This window comes from Carcharodon carcharias, chromosome 13 (genome assembly GCF_017639515.1).
Source record: "Carcharodon carcharias isolate sCarCar2 chromosome 13, sCarCar2.pri, whole genome shotgun sequence".
NCBI lineage: Eukaryota > Metazoa > Chordata > Chondrichthyes > Lamniformes > Lamnidae > Carcharodon > Carcharodon carcharias.
This window is the reverse complement of record NC_054479.1, coordinates 56,480,828-56,501,385: the sequence shown is the minus strand read 5'-3', so window position 1 is coordinate 56,501,385 and position 20,558 is coordinate 56,480,828. Positions and strand designations below refer to the sequence as shown.

Sequence of the window (20,558 nt, the reverse complement as noted above, 5' to 3'; positions counted from 1 at the left end):
TCGTGACACTCACCTGACGTCCCTGTGCGTCATTTTACACTTGGCCGGATCAGTCACACGCCCGCCCACCGAGCTTCATATTCTGCCCTTGGATGGGTGCCTCACGGTCCTTGTGGAGGAGGTTGTTGTCAGGCTGGACTCTCGTACTCAGGGTTGGCAGGAGGAGGCCACTGCATCTGAACAAAAAAGCCTTGGAGGAGGTGGCAGCCATGGTCAGCAGCCACAACATTGTGCGGCACACAAGGGTGCAGTGCCTCAAAAGGTTCAAGGACCTGCTGCTGCACTCAGCAAAGGTGAGTACCAAGTTGGCATGGATCAGTGTGGAGAAGTGTTAAGGACTGGCCACCTACCCATGAAGCTCAGGATTACAGAGTCTGAGTGCCAACTGTCATTGACACCAGAGCTGGCCAAGGAGGTGACCACTGGCTGCTTGGCCTGAGTGCCTTGCAGCTCAAGGGCCATGACTCAGATGTGCCCTATAAGCTGCCCTGGGTGGGGTGCGTGTGTTTGCTAGGCTGCACTGTTGCTGCGGATAGAGAGTAGACAAATCAATGCTCCTCTGCACTTCAGTAGGAGAGAAGCCATAACACCAACAAAAGAGCTAAGACAGGGTGAGGCCCCCAAACCTCCTCATTCTGATGAGGTAGTAGATGGATGCCTTGTAGCTGGCACACCAGGTCCCACCTCAGTCAGCTGGCCATGGAGAGGCAGGGGTCTCCCCTTGACAGAGTCAGATTGTGGAAAGTGCAGCATGTAACCACTATCAGTGACACCTGCTCTGGGGAGTATTGTAGTTCTCCCCCTGAACAGTTGAGGAAGCGCATCTTCAGAAGACCTATGGTCCTCTCTATCACCGCCCTTGTGGAGGCATGACTTCAATTATAACACTGCTCTGCCTCTGTTCTTAGGTGGTGGAGAGCTGTTATGAGCCACTTTTTCAATAGATAGCCCTTGTCAGACAGCAGCCCTTGTCAGACAGTTGTGCTGGAGCACTGAAAAGCCTCGGCACCTGGGAGTGTGTTAGGATATAAGCATCATAGGAGCTGCCAGGGTACCTTGTACAGACTTGCAGAATCTGCATCTTGTAGTCACAGATGATCTGCACGTTCATGGAGTTGAATCCTTTCCTGTTGATGAAGGCACCTGGCTGACCCGCTGGGGCTTTGATGGCCACATCTGTGCAGTCAATTGCACTATGGATGCAGGTAACCCAGCAATCGCTGAAAATCCTCTGGCTCACTCAGTCTGGCTGGCCTCGTCTGCATGGTAAAGGATAAAGGTCAGTACCCACCTGAACAGAGCTTCTGTCACCACAGGCAGAATTTTTAGCTCAGCATTAGGGCGTGCAGCCTCTATGTCCGAGTGGAAAATAAAGCCCATTGACGTCAGTTGAGCATGCTGACATCAACGCACATTCTCGCAATATTTCGTTAGGTGGGTGGAAGTTGAAGACGGATGCATGGCCATCATTAATTAAGTGGTCAGTTTTTGAGACAACAATTGTTTCGTTGTTTATGTAGCCACGGCAATTTTCAGGCCATTGCATGGGCTAAATGGGCAGGTGGGCAGGCCACATTTTCCAAAACCTCATCCACGGGTGGGATCAGAGGGGTCATTGGGCTTTTAAATACAAGTAGTTTATAGTTTGGAATATTACTTGCTGTCTCTTGCTTGTGTGAACAGGACATCTTCATTTTGCTTCAGAGCAGCATTAAAATATTTTAGAGGCCTCAGTTCAGGACTCAGTGTTGTTTTCCAGGTTCCTGGAAGATTCACACCACTTGGGGCCTTCCAGGTCTCAGGCAGCCTTCCCTTACCCTGGAAATGGGGATTGTGGTCTCAGCTGGAGGCACATTCTCTGAGGAGGAAGAGAGGGCCAGAAGGAGTAGGAGGCCAGATGTGCCAATACAGCTTTCAGGGGAGTGACCTGTTGGAGGAGAGGCACAGGCACAAGAGACGCAGGGCCAACAGGAAGCCCAAGGTGGAAGGTGCCGCAGAAGATGTCACTATTGTGCTGCCATGGTATACAGACAGCGATGCACCTCCATCAATGTGTCTGAGGTACAGTGCCAAAGAAGGCTTCATCTCTTAAGGGACATAATGGCCTCCATCTGTCAGAGAATTGGCCCTCAGATCAGCTCTGACCGTGTGGGTGGACACCTCTTGCCAGTGGTGCTGAAGGTCACAGTGGCCCTCGACTTCTATACCACTGGCTCTTTCTAGGGGTCAATGGGGGATCTGTATGGTGCCTCCCAAACAGCTGTATACTGTTGGGTGAAGCTGGTGACAGACGCTCTGATCAGGCATGCATTGTTTTTCATTCACTACTGTATGGATGAGGCCAGCCAGGCAGAGTGAATCAAAGGCTTTGCAGTGATTGCTGAGTTTCCCCATCTCCAAGGTGCATTCGACTGCACCCATGTGGCCATCAAGGTGCCAGCAGGTGAGCCGGGTGCCTTCATCAACAGGAAGAGATTCCACTCAATGAGCATGCAATTAGTGTGATCACAACATGCAGATTCTGCAAGTCTGTGCAAGGTATCCTGGCAACTCCCATGATGCTTACATCCTGAGACACTCCCAGATGCTGAGGCTCTTCAGTGCTCCAGCCCAACTGGATGGATGGCTGCTGGGTGACAAAGGCTATCCATTGAAAAAGTGGCTCATGACAGCTCTCCACCACCCAAGAACAGAGGCAGAGCAGTGTTATAAAAGAAGTCATGCCTCCACAAGGGCAGTGATAGAGAGGATCATAGGACTTCTGAAGATGTGCTTCTTTGAATTGGCTGCCGGGTCACCATTAGACCCGGTAGATATTGAGCACTCGCCCCTGTCTGCCCCTTTGCGCTCATGCTGCAGCTGCGTCTTAATTGGCCCACCCACGTAAAATTGCGATGTGGGGCCAATTGCGGCAGTAGTCAGGTTCCTAACTTCCCCTGCTGAGCATCCCACCAAGGGGAAAACCCTGCCCCAGTTTGACACAACTGTAGATAGCTGAATGGGACACTCCACAAAGAGTCCCACTGACCCCCTGGAAAGAGATGGAGGCATAGAAGTTGAGGGTCATTGTGACCTTCAAAGCCATTGGCATGGAATGTCCACCCACAGTATTGGAGCTGATCTCAGGCCCAATCACCTGACAAACGGAGGTCATGGTTTCCCTGGAGAGGTGGAGCCTCCTTTGCCATTGCCCTTCCGACATAATGAGGTAGCTGCATCACTGCCCGTAAACCCTGGCAGCAGGATGGTGGTGATTCCGTGGCCCTTTCTATCTTGGGCTGCCAGTTGGCCCTGCAGCCCTTGTGCCTGCAACCTCTCCTCCCACAGGTTGCTCCCCTGGAACCTGCATTCGGACACCTGACCTCCTCTCCCTTCTGCTGCTCTCTTTCTCGTCAGAGGAGCTGCCACCAGAGGAGACCAGAATCCCCATTACCAGGGTTACAGAAGGCTGTCTGGTACCAGGAAGGGTCGACATGGCCAAAATCCTCCAGGGTCCTTGAAGACACTAATGAGTCCTGAAATTAAGCCTAGCAATGCTAAGAATGAAACTCAGAGCTGAGATGGAGCTGTCAAGTCCAAATAAGCAACCAATGGTAAGCCATCACCTATGGGGAGAACTTTTAGCCAGGCGGGTGGGTGTGTGCCTGAACAGGCAAAGTGTAAATGATGAGCAATGAAGTTGGGTGAGCATCCCGACGCCATTGTGCACTCGCACGATATTTCAGTTGGCGAGTGCTCTGCCGATTCTGGCGCTTGCCTGACGACAATTAAAAGGCCAATTAAGGCCATGAAGAAGGTAATTTAAAGAAATTGTTCACTGCCCATCCATCCTTACGGTTGGTGGGCAGGCGAACAGGCCAAGCTGCCTTTGTATTTTTCAGGAAACCTCATCCATGGGTGGGATGAGGTTTCCAAAAGCAAATATAAATAACATTTTTAAAATTTCATTTATAACAGTCACACAAAGGGACATGTTTTATAACATTTCATAAATATTTATTTTTCGTTTTGAAAAATATTCATCTCCCTGAGGCAGCTGTGTGCCTCAGCAAGCTTTTCTAGCTTGCTCCTTGCTCCTCCTGCCCTCCCCCATAAAGACAGTGCTGAGCACTGCCAAGCGCGTTTCACGATGGGCGGTCCTTAATTGGTCCCTAGAATGAAATCGCGCTTGGGTCCTGATCGCGGACAATGGTCAATTTGCGACAGCTCCTACCACCTGCTGCCAAGCCCCTCCGACAAGAGAATAATCCTCCCCCTTAACTCCTCACTACTCCCAATGGCAATGCTGCTGATCCTTTTTATCCTGCCCTTGGATAAGATTTCATTAAAAGTGGGCAGCCCGCCTGCCCATTTTACCGATGTGATGATTGTGAAATCACCTGGCAATGTAAAATCAGAATCAATTGCCTTTTTAATGGCCTTAAAAGACCCTTTAATTGTTGGGGTGTGGCCCACTGACCTGAAGATTGCTTGCGTGGAAGATGACGTCAGGACGCTCGCCTGATGTCATCTCTCGCTATTTCATGTCCATTTGGGTCGGGTGCGCGCCTGCCCCGAGACATCAAATTCCGGCCAAGTGTTCATTTCAACTCAAGTGCAGGAAAAAATCATTTGGAAATTGCCCTTACACTGTTAGGCAATAGACTCCACTCCGAGCAGAATCTCAAACTGTACCCAGATTTATTCCACTGTAACGGATATGCATATCATTTCTTCTCTTAAGCCTTGATACCGGAGCGCATTTGGTATTCCATTTTCATTAAAAGAAAAGCCCCACAAACAAGAACAAATGGTGACCGAACAGCTGTGAAACCATAGTAGAAACGCATGCCCATGTACGATAATGCAGTGTAATGGGTGAATAGAATAGTTAATGATAATGCGTGATGTAGACCATGATGTAACAGTGACAACAGTAGTCGTGTGCTAGACATTCGGGAGAGAGGATGAAATAGTTTGTACTCATAAGAGACACTGACTCTGTAACATATGATGTTAATAAACAAATTTGAAGTAACTGCCAGTGTAAGACTACAGTCTCTCTAGATAAGATAGGCCACACAAATCAGAATCCTGCCACCAGAATGTGAAAAATGGTAGCAATGGTTGTGACACCAATCTAAAGAAGGGTTGATGCCTTCAGCAGGACCACAACGACAAAGTGCAAGAAAACCTGTGGAAGGCAGAATCAATAAATGAACTGAAGTAGGAGGCAAACTGAAAAACGGCAATGATGTCTATACCCAGCAAGTTATCATTATCTCTACCCCACCCGATGGAAAGTCTCGAAGTCCGGACAAAGGCCAGAAGTGTGAGTTATGGAAGAAACCCTTCCTCTGAAATAGAGCAGCATTTGGCCTTCATGCAAAAGAGCATAAGCACCAGGTTAATTCATTCCATTACACCACAGGACCAGTCACCAATGATGCCCTCGAGACAGGGGGTGGAAGAGATCTCGGCAGATTCAAGACTGTCCTTAAAACCTTCGTCATGTATTTTAACCTGAAACAAAACCTTGTGATTGAGCAAGAGCACTTGAATCAAAAATCCCAAAGACCCAGGGAATCCACTGAATTATTTCACACTGACCTACATCACCTACACTCATCTGCACTCTTGCAGATATGGTGCATTGAAAGATTAACTTCTCCGTGACCACATTGTCATTGCAGATCATGGTGAAAGGCTCTTGGATTTCTTACAGAGCAAAAACGACCCCATTCTCGATTAAACAGTCGGAAATATAAATCCGTGGCAACATAGCGGCTCTAGATGACTTTGCTGACTGCATAGGCCCAAGGGTGGCGGGAATACCGTGCAGAAGCTCACCAAAAGGAGCGACAGGGCAGGAAGCCCGACAGCAGTCATTTGGAGATGTTTACGCTGCGGTGCAAGCAAAAAGCACCGGCACCAAGGTTGTCCAGTACAGGAAGATTAGACGTTTCACGTGCTCCTGTAACTCCAACAATTTTCATAGAGGAAGAAGACCAAAGAATATTTACCAGATGCGCACAATCCAAGAAGGCGAAGGAGTCGGCTTTGATGTTATTACTCTGAAATTGACAGTAATCCCCGGAGTCCACGCATTCTGTCAGAAATAGCTGTCATTTATTTTAGCTTGCCGTCAGCCTGTGCTGTTGAGATTCCCACAGAGCGCTATCAATTCGAAATTATTGAACTGACAAAAACTTCCACTGTTGCACCATTGGCCTCACTGTAAAAACCCTTGGTTCCTGCTTCTTGAATGCGGTGTTACTGTATTTTTAACGGCGGACAATCCGTCATTACTATTAAACAGGTTCACTGGCCCTGAAATAGTAATATTTTTGAATGTCAAATGTCCCCATTATGAAAAAAATCCACGCCATTTCAATTAGTTTTTTTAATGTTGTTTGATATTTTATCTTTTACCGTAACCCAATGTGTATCACGTAATCATTTATTTCGCTAACTGTAAAATGTGACTTTAAAAGTGAAGTTCATTGGTTTGTGCTTCTTAATTTACCGTCTGTGAGAATACTATAATGTAACTGGCTCTTTACGCTGCTTGATGATGTAACTGCACTGTACATCTGGAGTTTATTTTATATTGTCACAGAGCGTCCGGTCAGCGGCGAGGCTCTCATGCCGCTGACCATGATTAAAGTCGCTGTCTTAGCTTTCTCCACTACAGGTTTAGATTCATCCTCTCCCTGCAGCAGCATTCAGTTTTCCATGGAGGCAGGCGCCACGCTCCGTATTAAGTTATCAGTGAAGAAACGCCCCTTGAGATCCAAGACTGTTTCAGTCTTCTGCTGAGAAAATTTTCTAAAGTTCTTAATCATTTTTCAAAACAATTGTCATTTTTTTTTAAAAAAAACCTTTGAATTACTTTCATGAGTTTGTTTAATTTAATGTTAGAAAACGCGTTGGAAGTATTGAATTGAATGAGGGAACTATTTACAGTAAAATAAATGGGAACTGCAATTTACAGTATTGTTACCGTAGCCTAGTAGAACGGAGCCACTTATTTGATTGTAGAATGTGGCAGCGCAGGATGTGAATGAGAAGAAAAGGTGTCATAATTTCATGGATGCAGACCTCAAAATTCTTCTCAGTGAAATAGAAACGAGACATTTCCGCATAACGGTAATGCAAAGTTGAAATCGGTAAAGGAAAATCAGAACCTTAGCCTGGAAAGAAATAGCGCAGTGAGTGACTGCAAATAGCAGCGTGTCATGCACGGGAGAACATTGCCGTAAAAAAAACCCCATGACTTGGGCATTCTGCCAGGAAATGTATATGAATCCGTGTTATTCATTTTTAAATTTATATCTTGATTTAAAAGTTGAGAGTTTAAATGGTCATGAGGTGTGGATGGTTCCTCATTTAATAAGGTGTCGTAAAATTCAGTTGCTTGGAGATAGTGCTGACCTTGTCATGAACGATTATGCTTAGTCTTCATCCTCACAGAGTGCACTCTTCAGTTTGTTAGTATTACTTGTTAGTATTATTAAAACTGTCTCCAGTAATTGTAAAAGTGTGTCACAGGACGGGATAGGGAGAAACCAAGATCTTCATTTTGCATTTCTCTCCCGAGAGAAGCGCTGCTTCTCCTGGGGGCGATGGCACCTCCCTAAATGAACACTGAGGATTTGAGCAGGTAACTGTTGGGGATCACTAACCCTAGAGTAACTAGTGTTCATTCAAATGTTGGAATGCACAAACGAGATGTCACTCACTGAATGTTTAAACCATGTATGAGCAGGGAAGTTTATTTCATGCCACAAATAATAGCAAATAATTTCCTCTGACAGATTCTTAGGTGTCCTTGGACACATTAGTTGTGATGGCTGTGAGTCAATGGCAGCAGCCGAATGTACTCAAAGCGGTGCTGCTGAACGAACAGAACTGAGGATTTCCGAGGAATGTGATATAGAAACTGTGCTGGAAGAGTAAGATTAGTATCATCCAATGGAGGAGCAGGGTGCGCAATCTGTATCTGAGGCAGATGTAGCGGTGCCGTGACTTTCACCTTCAAGCTGTTGAAGAAGAAGAAATCTGTGATGGTCAGATCGCGACCTCTGAGCGTGAAGCTGATACTGTGGGTTCAGGGGAACAAAGTACGACACAAGAGTCCAAAGCGACAAGCGGTGAGGGAGCTGCCAATTTGGAAGTACAAGTTCCAGGAAATCATCTAACACATGAGACATGTCAGGCCCAATTTAATAATTTGGACAGTTTTGGGGAGTCGGAAAAAAGTACTTTTAGAGCGAATAAATGATGCCAGGTGTGCAGAAAATGACAAATGTTTGCACAATTTTAATTTGATCCAACAATAATTGAATATTTTGAGATAAGATCTGAGGACTCCAATCCCTGGTCTTTTCCAACAGCTGGTCCTATCCATTGAAATCCTTCGTTCAGAATTTTCATGCTTTTATAAATATTTTGCTTTCTTCTTCTTACCACCAAGGTGAATAACCTGTATTTGCCCACATTATATTCCATCTGCCATTTTGTTGTCCAGTCTCTAAACCTCTCTTTATGTCTTGCAGCATCTTTGTGTTCTCCTCATCATTGCTTACATTCCCATCTAGCTTTGTATCATCAGCAAACTTACTTTACCCTCGGTCTATTCGTTTAAGCCATTAACATAGAATATAAATCGCTGAGGCCCAAGTACTGAGCATTGCAGCACTCTAGTGGTTACAATATGTGCATGCTTAGGATTAGAGGAATAATCGGTATATTAGTTTAAGGATTATCGCTTTTTTGCAACACACACACACAGACGGAAGCGGAAGGATGGCAATATCAGGTCAAGGTATCTAATAGGCAGGTTGTTGACACCTTTGGCCACAAGTCCATCAGGCAGTGGTTGGCATGTAACGTCCTAGAAGTTCTGCGCGAAAAGGAGATGGGGGATCTTGTCGGATGGTTCCCTGATCAGGCTGTCATTTGGCAGAATGCCAGAACTTTCCACCAAGCACCAAGAGTAGCTTTGCTGGTAGTGAGAAAGGCCGTCCCCGTCAGATCCTTCCTACACGCCCGGAGTCTCACCACCCTCTGCACATTGCTCTCGAGGTGGCTTCACCTCCTTGTGGCATGTGCTTTTGCAAAGAAGGTTTGGAGAGAGATGCAGTGGTTTTTGTCGAGGCTGATCGCCAGCAGCGCAGTGACACAGGACTCTGTGCTCTACGAAGTGTTCCCGGGGACACACACCGAGAGAAACATCAACTGCAGCTGGAAGATCATCAGCTCCGTGAACGACGCTCTTTGGTCTGCCCGAAACTTGTCGGTCTTCCAGCGCAAAGAATTGTCCCTGACCGAGTGTTGCAGATTGGCACATTCCAAGGTCCAAGGCTAAGGGACGCACTAAAGCTTCGGGCAGCCGCCGCAAAGGTGAAATGGTGAAAGGTCGCTGTTTAAGACCTTTCAGCTATAGTGCACGGAGGGCCTGGGAATTGTATGGACCCCTCGGGCTGTACGACTTACAATGAATGTAGGCAGTGAATGCTAAATGTATTATAATTGTATTGAAGCACCTCAGAGTGCAACACGATGTATGTCGATAACTCCAATACTATTGTACAGTCTGACTGTCTGTAATACCATATTGAAATGATTGTAATATTCATTGATTGTATTGAAACAGCTCGTGATGCGCGTGTAAAAGTTAAATTTGATTGCAATTTTTGTGACGGCCATTTTAAAATGTCTTGCAACGTTCATTCAGATATTTTAAAAATAACGTATATTTTTCCAAAATAAGATCAGACAGGTTGTCGCGAGAACCAATAGAGAGCTGAAAAGTCACTTCTGGTGCATGGAAAAGTTTGACGGTGTCCCCCAATACACCCGAGAGCCGGTAGCGAAGATCGCTGTAGTGTGCTGCAGCCCACACAACTCTGTCATTGTTGAAAATCTGGATTTTGATAAGCAGAGGACTAGCCATTAGAGGCAAAAAGTCATTCTGCTGCAAGCGCTGGATCAAAGGTTAAGTGGCGGCATTGCGGAATGCAAGATCATTGGTCAGCCTGTGGCTCAGCATTTTATCCAAAAACATCCCATAGTAATCACACCGGAAAGAGATAGGCAATGTTTTATCACAAAAATATGTCCTTACTTTAAGTGAAAAAATTTATAAATAACTACACACGCCTGAAAATAGTAAACTATGTCCAGAAATTTCAGACAAATTTGACAAAAGAGATCTTAAGAAGCACATTCTAATTACAATATTGTTTTACTACAATAGGAAGCCTCCTTAGAAATTTCAACAGCTATTTACACGAATATTTTACAAAACGATAAAAATAAAGATGAGCGTTGCAGAATATTAGAATATTAGGTTAAACTAATTTAAAATTTAAACGTTTCAGATCGATTACCTTTCACCAGAAACTTCAGAAATGCTTTACAGTGTTAGTCAACTTTACAAACTGAAGTTAAATAAAAGTTTAAATCTGACACTAGAAGTTTCGCTTGTCAGGAATAACAGATTCTAAACCAACAAACAAAAACTAACAGTAATCGTCGCATGTTCTGGGAAGGAAGTTAAAGAGGAGTTAGGAGTGACTGGAATTCAATTCCTTGATCCTTCAAGTGGTCCCCCTTAGGCCCAAAGCCTAGGCGAGCCCTACAGTCTGCTCTCCGCTAACCCACCGCCCATGAACTCACCATTCCAAGGCTTCCTTCTTGCTGGTCTCTAATCCTCCACCTTCCCAGGGAGTGTTCCCAACATTCTGACTGGAAGAACTCATTCACTCCGGTGGAATTTGTCTACCGGCTTGACGTGATCTGGGTGACTCTACCTCTGATTTGAGGTGGACTGGAGGTGCACGGAGGGCGCAGGGTGGTGGGTGATGGTGTCGGGGGTTACTGTGCGCCAGGTGGCTACATTCCCAGCCAAGAGCGGACGTGAATGTCCCTGGATTCCATCGATCTTTCATCTAGTAGAAGAGGCAAAGCCGGTGTCTGATCCTTCAAACACTCCCGGGAATTGCTTCCCCTCCATCTCCCACATTTTACTCTTTTTTCCGTCTCCTAATTTCCCGATTGCTCCTAAAAGACTGCCTTCTGGTGTCATGGCTGACCTGTGGTGGAAATAGTAGTTTAGAATAACACCCAAGTTCTGAAATGTCCCTTTGTTGGTGTCGGAGGCGAGTGTGGGGAAGCCTGGTCCCCTAGCCCTCAATCCGGAACATTGAGAAATGTGGGTGAAGGGCGAATTGTGTCGTTCATCCAACGATCAGGCAAAGAACGAGGAGCTAAATTGCATCATTTTGTGCTGTATGTTTCTATGATTCAAATCGCATTTACCAGGAAAATGAAGTATAAACATTTACAGACTATGCCCGGGTACAGTACTAACGTTTGTGGCAAATGCTTGTATCGAAAGGTCATGATCTGAAGCGTTAATTCTGTTTTTCTCTCGAGAAATACTGTCTGAACTGCTGAATGTTTCCAGCATTTTCTGGTTTTCTTTCAGTATTCTAACATCCGCAGTATTTTGCTTATGCATGAGCTTCCTTGTATTTTCTGCTAGCCGAAGAGAATTTGAGATGGTCTTTGTATTTCAGAGAACCTGATTGTTTGAGATGAGAAGGCCCATTTGCACCCACCACAAGGCAACACCTTCTTGAAGACAGGTGTTATTAAAAGACAGAGAGAGATTCAGACAGCTAACCCATCTTGTCATAGAAATGTCAGTTCTTCAGTGGCTCGTTAAATTTTCCACAATGACTGACTGGGTCCATGCTATCACTGTGTTCATTTTTTGCCTGGCAGGTGAGTATTTTAAAAAGTAGATTTACTGTAAAGGCGCCTTTAGGAAGTCTTTTTGGATGATATTTCAGGGGAGTTAAAACTCAATAGTTTGAACAATTAATTGGAGTGCATTTACACTCATTTTAATGCCATTTTCTTTCAGTTTTAAGTGCGGACATTACAGTAAATCAACCGCTTTCAAAATCGACTTCTCTCGGAGGAACCGTCCGTGCCACCATGTTCGGTGCCACTTTAGGAAGCAGCTGCATATATTGGCACCAGCAGAAATCTGGAAATGCTTCTCGGTATCTGCTTTATCATTATGCTGGAAGCAGCACGAACAGAGCCTCCGGTGTTTCCGACCGGTTTTCTGGCTCGGTATCCGGCAACACGGGGAACGTTAACTATCAGTAACGTTAAATCGGAGGAAGGCGCGGACTATTATTGTGCTATATGGAAAAACAATATATTCAACTTCGGTGAAGGAACCAAACTGGGTGTTGGCAGTGAGTAAAATCGTTTCCCTTATATTGTTAAAAGCGTGCTTCAGGTTAAGAACTAAATACAGTAGGTGACTAGTTATTTTATTTCGCAGCAATTTTAATGCCCTTTTGACAATTGCACCATTAATTAAATTTAAATAATGCAAGACTACCCTGCTAAGTAGTTAAGATTTGAGCTTTCCAGTTCTATAATATTTTCTATGAGTTGAGAATTGTCTGCATTGAGCCTCAGAATCTCTCCGCCATAGAACGGGGAAATCAGTCAGAATCTTTAATCCTAATCCTAATCCTTTAATCCTAATCCGAGTGACTTTGCAGGGAAACACAAAATGAGACCTCCAGTAACCACACGATTGATATCAATGATTATGTATTGCGTCCCTTCCAAAACCTTTCGAAAACGCCGTCTGTTGGCACAAGTAGATAATGATCACTTGCGCCAGCTACTTGAAATAACGGACAGAGCGAAACATCAGCCCATATCAATTCTCCCTTCAGAACGGGAACCTTCAATGTTCTGCGTTCTCAGCTCCTTATTAGGTTTTTATCTGAAATTATTCTTGCTCTGAATATAGCGGCTTTGAGTAACAACTGAAATTCAGTCCGAATACTGAGTTAAACTGGTCACACATGATGAATGGCCGCGCAGTGGGGAAACACTTCATTTATTGTGTTGGTTAATTGTGGTGCACACGATGTAAGGCTTCGAAATCACAGAGCTGCCCATGAATATGACATATATAGTCCTCTGATGAAGCACTTGCGGGTTTTCAATTAAACAGCGAGTTGCGTCCTGGTCCCTTCTGTAATGAAGGAAACATTGCCAAGTTTCACGTCAGCGCAGAGTTTTTTGAAAACTAACATACGTGCGAACATGAGATCAGTGGAATTAATAAATTCTTTCATTGTACTCGTACTGTTCACATTGTCAGATTGCCCTGTGTATTGGGCATGCGCCTTCGGGCAGAAACTTCGTGTTATTTCCGCTGTTGAAATCGGACCTGAGGTGTTGGTAATTTCGATGCACAGACCAGTAATCAGAGAAATCAGAATGTGACTCAAACTAACAAATTCTTTGTATTAATAGTGTTGATCATATTCAATTGTTACGATTTCGACTGTAATGATGGAAGCAAATTCGCCCAAATTCTTTTAGCGCTATCCTTTCTTCTAGACCTATATAAATATATATCTTTCATACAAGTAATGTGCGTGCGCAGTTTAACTTGGCCGATCATGTGAAACGGCTGATCTGGCGTTGGTAACCGATCTTACATTTCTCTCGATTTATATTTCTCTTTACTTCCGATGTAAAACGCTCTGTCCATTTATAACTAGTTTTACACTGTTGCACAAAGTTAAGATTTCCCCCATCATCTCCTCTTACAGACCAAGCAACACTGAAGCACAAAGCTCATACAAAAATTTAAGTTGCCTTTATTTCACGGATTCTATCCGAAACATGCCAGAACGTTAGCGGAAAGATTTTGTGTTAATGAGATCCTCATAATGACCTCTGCAGTCTATTTCCCACATGCAGCAGTGCGAGGAATCACTGGTTAATCTGCTTTCACATAATGAGCACAGCCTGTCACGACTTCCTCCAATACTACAATAGAGTAATTTAAGTCAATCAGGCGAGGATCTCGGTTTAATTCTTATACAAAGGCTGTCAGAACGGCCCGAGCCACATTCCCGTGGCTGGAATTTCGCCTAGATTGCGGGGTCAGTTTCCGGTGTGGAGTTGAAAGCGACTGACCCATCGGAGAAGAATATCACAAGGTGAAGTTACCTGAGCAAATTCACCTACACTGTTCAGGGTTCTAGCATAAAAGTTCATCAGTGAAAACTTTGCAAAACTGATCAGCATTTCATCAAATTTATTGTGCTTCTAAATCTATTTATATTTGTTCGTGGCAGCAGCGTTTCAGTGTGGAGACACAGCAGCTACATAATGACCCTCTTATTGTCAGCAAAATATTAACAGCAAAGATATGTGTTATATCGTTCAGGAGTGACAATGCCAAATAAAATGTACATGTATTGTTTTGCTTCTTGTAAAGTTGAACAGACCCAACTCCAGTCAGCCATTAAAACTTAAGTTCGTTTTTTCAGTTCCAAAAGTCCCACCGATCTCTTTCCTTCAGCCTTCCTCGGAAGACCGCGCAAAGCAAAGCAACAACAAAAAAAATCATCTATTTAATGAATGACAGAATTCGAATTGTAGTGTTTTGAAAAAAATCTTATGCGTTCAGTCAAAGCCATTCCCCCCAAACCACTAAACTTAATTTTGTTTAAACAGATCCGCAGGAACCATCTGTCTCTCTCCTTCCGCCTTCATCGGATCAAATCACAGCGAAAATCACGGCGACCCTGGTGTGTTTGGCGAGGGGTTTAAGCCAGGAGCTGTGGAGATTGAATGGACTGTCGATGGCAGTGTCAGAGGCAATGGGGTTGAGACCAGTCGGATCCAGCAAGAGACGGACAACACGTTCAGTGTGATAAAAACAAAAAAACTGAGGATGCTGGAAATCCAAAACAAAATCAGAATTACCTGGAAAAACTCAGCAGGTCTGGCAGCATTGGCGGAGAAAAAAAGAGTTGACATTTCAAGTCCTCATGACCCTTCAACAGAACTGAGTTCTGTTGAACGTTCAGTGTGAACAGCTATCTGACCCTGTCAACCTCAGACTGGAACTCACACGAGCTTTACTCCTGTCTGGTTAAACATGAGACTCAGGCAAACCCGTTCCGATCAAGCATCTCAAGATCCAGCTGTGTGTGATTTCGGAGACTGTACTTGACCCAGCTGAGAATATTTGTTCATTCCTATTCATTTCTTCAATGTAACGAAAAGGGTAGTAATTGATTGTATTTCGGAGATTTAAGCAATTAGCCATTGCGGTTGGAACTTTTCTGTTCATCGTGTTCACACTGCAAATGTTTGTGTGTGTGGCTGGATATATATCTCCAAACCAGTAGTATGCCCGAGGATTGGGACGATTTTAGAATTCAGCAAAGGAGGCCCAAGAGATTGATCTGTAACGGGGAAGGAGGATTAGAGAGTAGAATAGCAAGAGTCACAACAACAGATTATTAATGTTTCTAAATGTATATAAATAGGACTAGATTAATGGATATAAATGTCGCAAGATTAGCAGCATAAACAGGTGAAGTCATAATGCTGATTAAGGGAATGGAAGAGGAACTAAATACAGACTGGATATCTGTTTTCAAGATAGAAGACGCAAAAACAACCCGGAAATAGCTAGGAACGAATGGTTCAGCGAGAATGAAGAAAATAAATTAAGCAATACAAGTTACTACGTGGTACAGGTGAAACTCATAGGAATAACTTGTCGAAAATCCCCTGGATCTGGCGAACTGCATTTAGGCTTTTATACGAGGTAGCTGCAGAGATGCATTGATATAGTGCCTCCAGAATCCCTTAGATTCTAGAAGAGCTCCCAAGGATTGAAAGGTTGCAAACATAACCCAGATATTTAAGAAAGGAGGAATAAAGAATTGGGGAAATTTAAGCCGTTGGCCTAACATCAGTGATAGATGCTAGCATCTCCTTATTTGGGGCATGATAACAGGGCAGTTAGAAAATCAGTGTTGGAGTATATCACTCGGAAGGAGGCCAAGGTGGAATCCATGGATGTGCATTTGTAGCATTTTCACAAATAAAACATTAAATCATGTGCCACACAAGCATTTATTACGCAAAATTAAGGCCCATGGGATTGGTCGCAATATATATTAACATGAATTGAGATTGGTGAATGGACACAAACAGAAAATAGGAATAAATGGGTCATTTTTAGATTGGCAGGCTGGAGCTAGCGGTTTGATGCAAGGATCAGTGTTTGTGCCTCCGCAATCTACAAGGTAGAACCATTAAACCACAGAAAAGTTATTGCACAGAAAGAGGCCATTCAGCCCTTTGTGTCTGCGCCGGCTGAAACAAGAACTAGCCGCCCATTCTAACCCCAGCTCCAACACCCTGTCCGCAGTCGTACAGGTTATAGAACTTCAGGCGCAGACCCATGTGCCTTTTAAAGGAGTTCAGGGTTTCTGTCTGAACCAGTGAATTCCGGACACCTACCACTGTCTGGGGGAAAAGAGTTTTACTAATATTCTTCTAATCTTTCTACCAATCACCTTCAATCTATACCCCCAGTAATTGACCTCGCTGCTAAGGGAAACAATCTACTCTATCTAGGCCCCTCATAATTTTGTACACCTCAATGAACTCAAACTTTAGCCCCATCTGCTCTAAGGAAAACAACCCTAGCCCACCCAAGTTTCCTCATAGCTGCAATTTCTCAGCCCTGGCACTAGTATTTGTGGAATCTTTGAAATTCTTTACAGCAGAGAGCTGTGGAAGTGTAGTCGCTGTGTATGTTCAAGACAAAGATTCACAGATTTTTTAAAGTGAATTAACAAATTTTGGGATAGCTTTGGAAGGTGGAATTGAGGTAGAATGTTGTTGAATGTCGCAGCAGACTCAAAGATCCAAATGACATCTTCCTGCTTCTAATGTTTATGTTCTTATGTCCAGGCATTACGTATTGATTATTGACGAAGGAACTAGGAAGGAATTTATTTTTTAATTGGCTTCATCATATAAATCACTCACGCCGAAGAAGTTGAAAATCTATTTTCTCAAGGTTTTTACAGAAAGGATGAAATCTGTCCTCTGCTTTGAGACGGATTGTCCGCGTGTTTAATGATGAGGGTTTCATCATAGACTAAACAATATCTATTTTAAATTGCACAACGTATTAGCCGATGCGCAGATTGACCATGCTCTGTCCTGTAGCTGCACATGTGCGATATCTCACATAGCTGAGGAATGCTCTATGACACTGCCCACGATAGCAAAGCGGCGGCTATAGACATTTAGCAATTAAATTGATGAATTGCATAGGGTTTGGACAAAGAGAAGAAAAACAGATAAATAACCTTACGTTTTGTGGGTACAAACGAATTAACATCATTTCCACAGCATTGCTTTAATTTAATCGCAGCTGACACTGCAGATGGTGCCATCATTTGGATGAGATATCAAAACGAGTCTCTACCTGTTCTCGCACGTGGGTGTAAAACAAAATCGATGACACTATTGGACGATAAACAAGGCAAATTATTCTTGTGCCCTGGGCCAACACTTAAAGCTCCTGAAGCATCACTAGGAATGATGATGTTGTCCTGATAAAGTTTCTGCTTACGGAAGTTTGCTGTGCACAAATTTGTTGCCTTGATGCCTACGTCACAACAGAGACTACACTTCAAAAAGTATTTCATTGACTGTGAAGGGTTCCAAAACAAGCTGCCATATAATTACAAAGTGGAAAATTTACAGAAAAATGCGATAAGATGAGTAGAGTGGGATTCACGGGGCTGCTCTCCCAAAGAGCCAGTGCAGACTAGATGGCTAAGTAATCTGTTTCTGTTCGGTGCTGTAAATGATAGACCCAAGGGGTAATATGCAAAGGTGAAAGACGAAAGGCTTCTAATGGGTTATTCGTGACTCAAGATATAACGCTGGCGTGGGAATCAATTGCTGGAGATGTTCCGTCCCTGATTCCACAGATGAAGACAGGAATTGACAGATTTCTAGATATTGGAAACTTTCAAGGGATATGGGAGTAGAGCGGAAAATGGTGTTAAGGTAGAATGTGAGCCATGATCTACTTTAATAATGGACCAGGACCGAGGGGCTGAACGGCCTACTCCTATTTCCTTTGTTCATTTAATACAAGAAATAAGGGAAGACAGCCTCACCTGCGTGGACAGAAGAGAGCTTTTGGTGGAAGCAGAGGTGGGTAACCATGTCAACGGCAGCAGAGAGGTCGAGAAGAGAAAGGAAGAATTCTGAACCACAGACACAATCACAGAGAGTGTAATTTGTTACTTCGCCATGGCGGGGCGGAAACTGGATTGTAAAGATTCAAACCTGGAATCGCGCAAACGATGAGCGTGGGTTTCAGCATCAACATCATGTTCAAGGAATTTGGAGATGGCTGGTAAGTTACAAAGGCAGAAGTGTTGATGGCATTATTTTGAGGCCAGTAGTGATGACAGCAGCTTTGAATGGTAGGAGCCAGGTAGTGCTTGAGGACTGATAACCATTTATGATATTAGCTAGCCAAGGGCCAAGAAGGGATCTGGGGTGGTCAGTCGGATCTTACGGATGTACTTGATGGGAGTCAGGGAAAATAAATCAGTAAGATCTTCCTACTTGTCATAGGCAAATAAATAAAGGAATGTGTTTTTACAACTAAATTGCGGAAACAATTATGTCAAAATTGTTAGAGAATAGAGTCCACGCCGAACAGTGCTATGAACTCTAGCTATCTTTATTCCACGGTATGGATTTATACAACATGTGACCGTTCCTTCGCCTGGGTCAGGATTTTCATTAAAGGAAGAGTCTCTCAAATGAGAACAAATTATGTTCAAAAACCCATGAAAACATAATAGTGGCTTGCGAAATTGCATCCAAAAACTCTTCAGCGAATAAAGGACGGAATTGCAGGACCACCGACATAAATCTTCCAGAAATTGTTGCATACCGGGGAGGTCTCAGGGAACGGGGAAGAAACAGACATTTTTTAAAGCTAGCAAAAGTGATCCATGGAAATACAAGCAGTGAATTTGTCATCTATTGTGTGGGAAATTGTGGAAACCGTTATTCATGATAATATCATCGAACATCTGGAGAGAAATAAGATCATAAAAGATAGGGAATTAAGGTCATGAATATAAGGTCATCAGCCTAACTTATTAGGTTTGTTTGGCAAAGTACCTTGATAGCTTCAATGTCTTGACTTGGATTTCAATGAGGCGTTTGAAAAGAGTCCGCACTGGAAATGAATAATGCAGTAATGATTGAAAATGTTTTATAATGGATAGTGTTACACCCACGTGAGGTTAGGAAAACATGACTCCCCTGTCCTACCACTCCAAGCCTGATGATAACAGCACTTTTTGTGAATTCAGAGAGGATGAAGGTCACTGACTGTGCTTACAAATTTATATGCTGATTTGAAATAAACTAGTCTGGCAAGGTTTCATGAGGTTGGAACAAGAAAATTGGATAGTTTTCTGAGTTAAAAACCCACCCCGGTAACGATATAAATATATTTAAAAATAGGAATCCCTATCTGAACTTCAAAAGGCACTCACCCACGTACAAATGCACATAGAATTGCAAGTTATACAGTAACTAGTTGCTTCCTTAACCAAATTAATATTCAATGCTAAACGGTAAAATATAAAGAGAGTTGACTGTTATGAGTCCTTTGCTGGTGTCTGTGGCAGCAGAATTTTCCCCACTGTGATCTTGAGATTCTAGGACGTGAAGCCCATGCAAAACTGCAATTACCAGAGACAATTCCATTTCAAAATGTAATTCGACTTTTCCAATAGTTGATGAATTTTGATGCCCTTTTAAATGGAAATTCATTATCTCTGTGCTGGGTTTTTAAACTGTAGCAGAGATAGGTTCGTAACTTGGGAGAGAAGGGGAGAGGGAGAGTGTTACTGTCCGACAACCAGGTTCTTCCCAGACTACTGTTTCAGCAACATGTGCTGATTAAAATAAATTTGAATATTGATTATTCCAGTCACATTACCTCATTCACCTTAATAGTTTCGGAAGGTATTTGCTTAGCTGATATCCGAACAGACTGTGGCTGTAATCCCATGGCCTATAATGTCCCCTCCATTACCTTCTGAATGATTCATTATCAATCTTGATGAGGCAAGAAAAACAACTTTCTATATCGCTATTGCCCTGCTAAACATTTTGTGAGAGGTAGCCTTATAAAATGCAAGTGTGAGTTCCAGTGAATCTTTTGAAGTAAAAAGCAGACCTGGCGACTGTTTTCAGCATTTTCTGTTTTTGTTTCAGATTTCCAGTATCCACAGTATTTTGCTTTTACTTTAGTGTTTAATTCACTGCCACTTCTCTTCCAAGCATGCCTATCTTGAAGAAGTGCTGCTCTTCTCTCTGACAGGATTTCCATTTGTCTCCTTCGGCCTGTTGCAGTAAAATTTCATCACATTTCTACTTCTCTTTAACTCTGAAGAAGAGTCATACGCACATGAAACGTTAACTCTATTTTTCTCTCCACAGATGCTGTCTGACCTGCCGAGTTTTTCCAGCATTTTCTGTTTTCATAATCTTTTCTATTAGTTCTCGACAACAGCAGGCGTGAAATTTCAAGAGGGTGACTGGATATGTCTTAATTGTATTCCATATTGGAACCTTGCGGGAAACTAATCATCTGGTAA

At 43.5% G+C, this 20,558-nt stretch overlaps 1 pseudogene; it reads left to right on the top strand.

Moving 5' to 3' along the window:
• Window positions 1-15,039, top strand: part of LOC121286058 — a 66,511-nt pseudogene extending 51,472 nt beyond the window's left edge.
• Window positions 15,040-20,558: the final 5,519 nt, after the last annotated feature.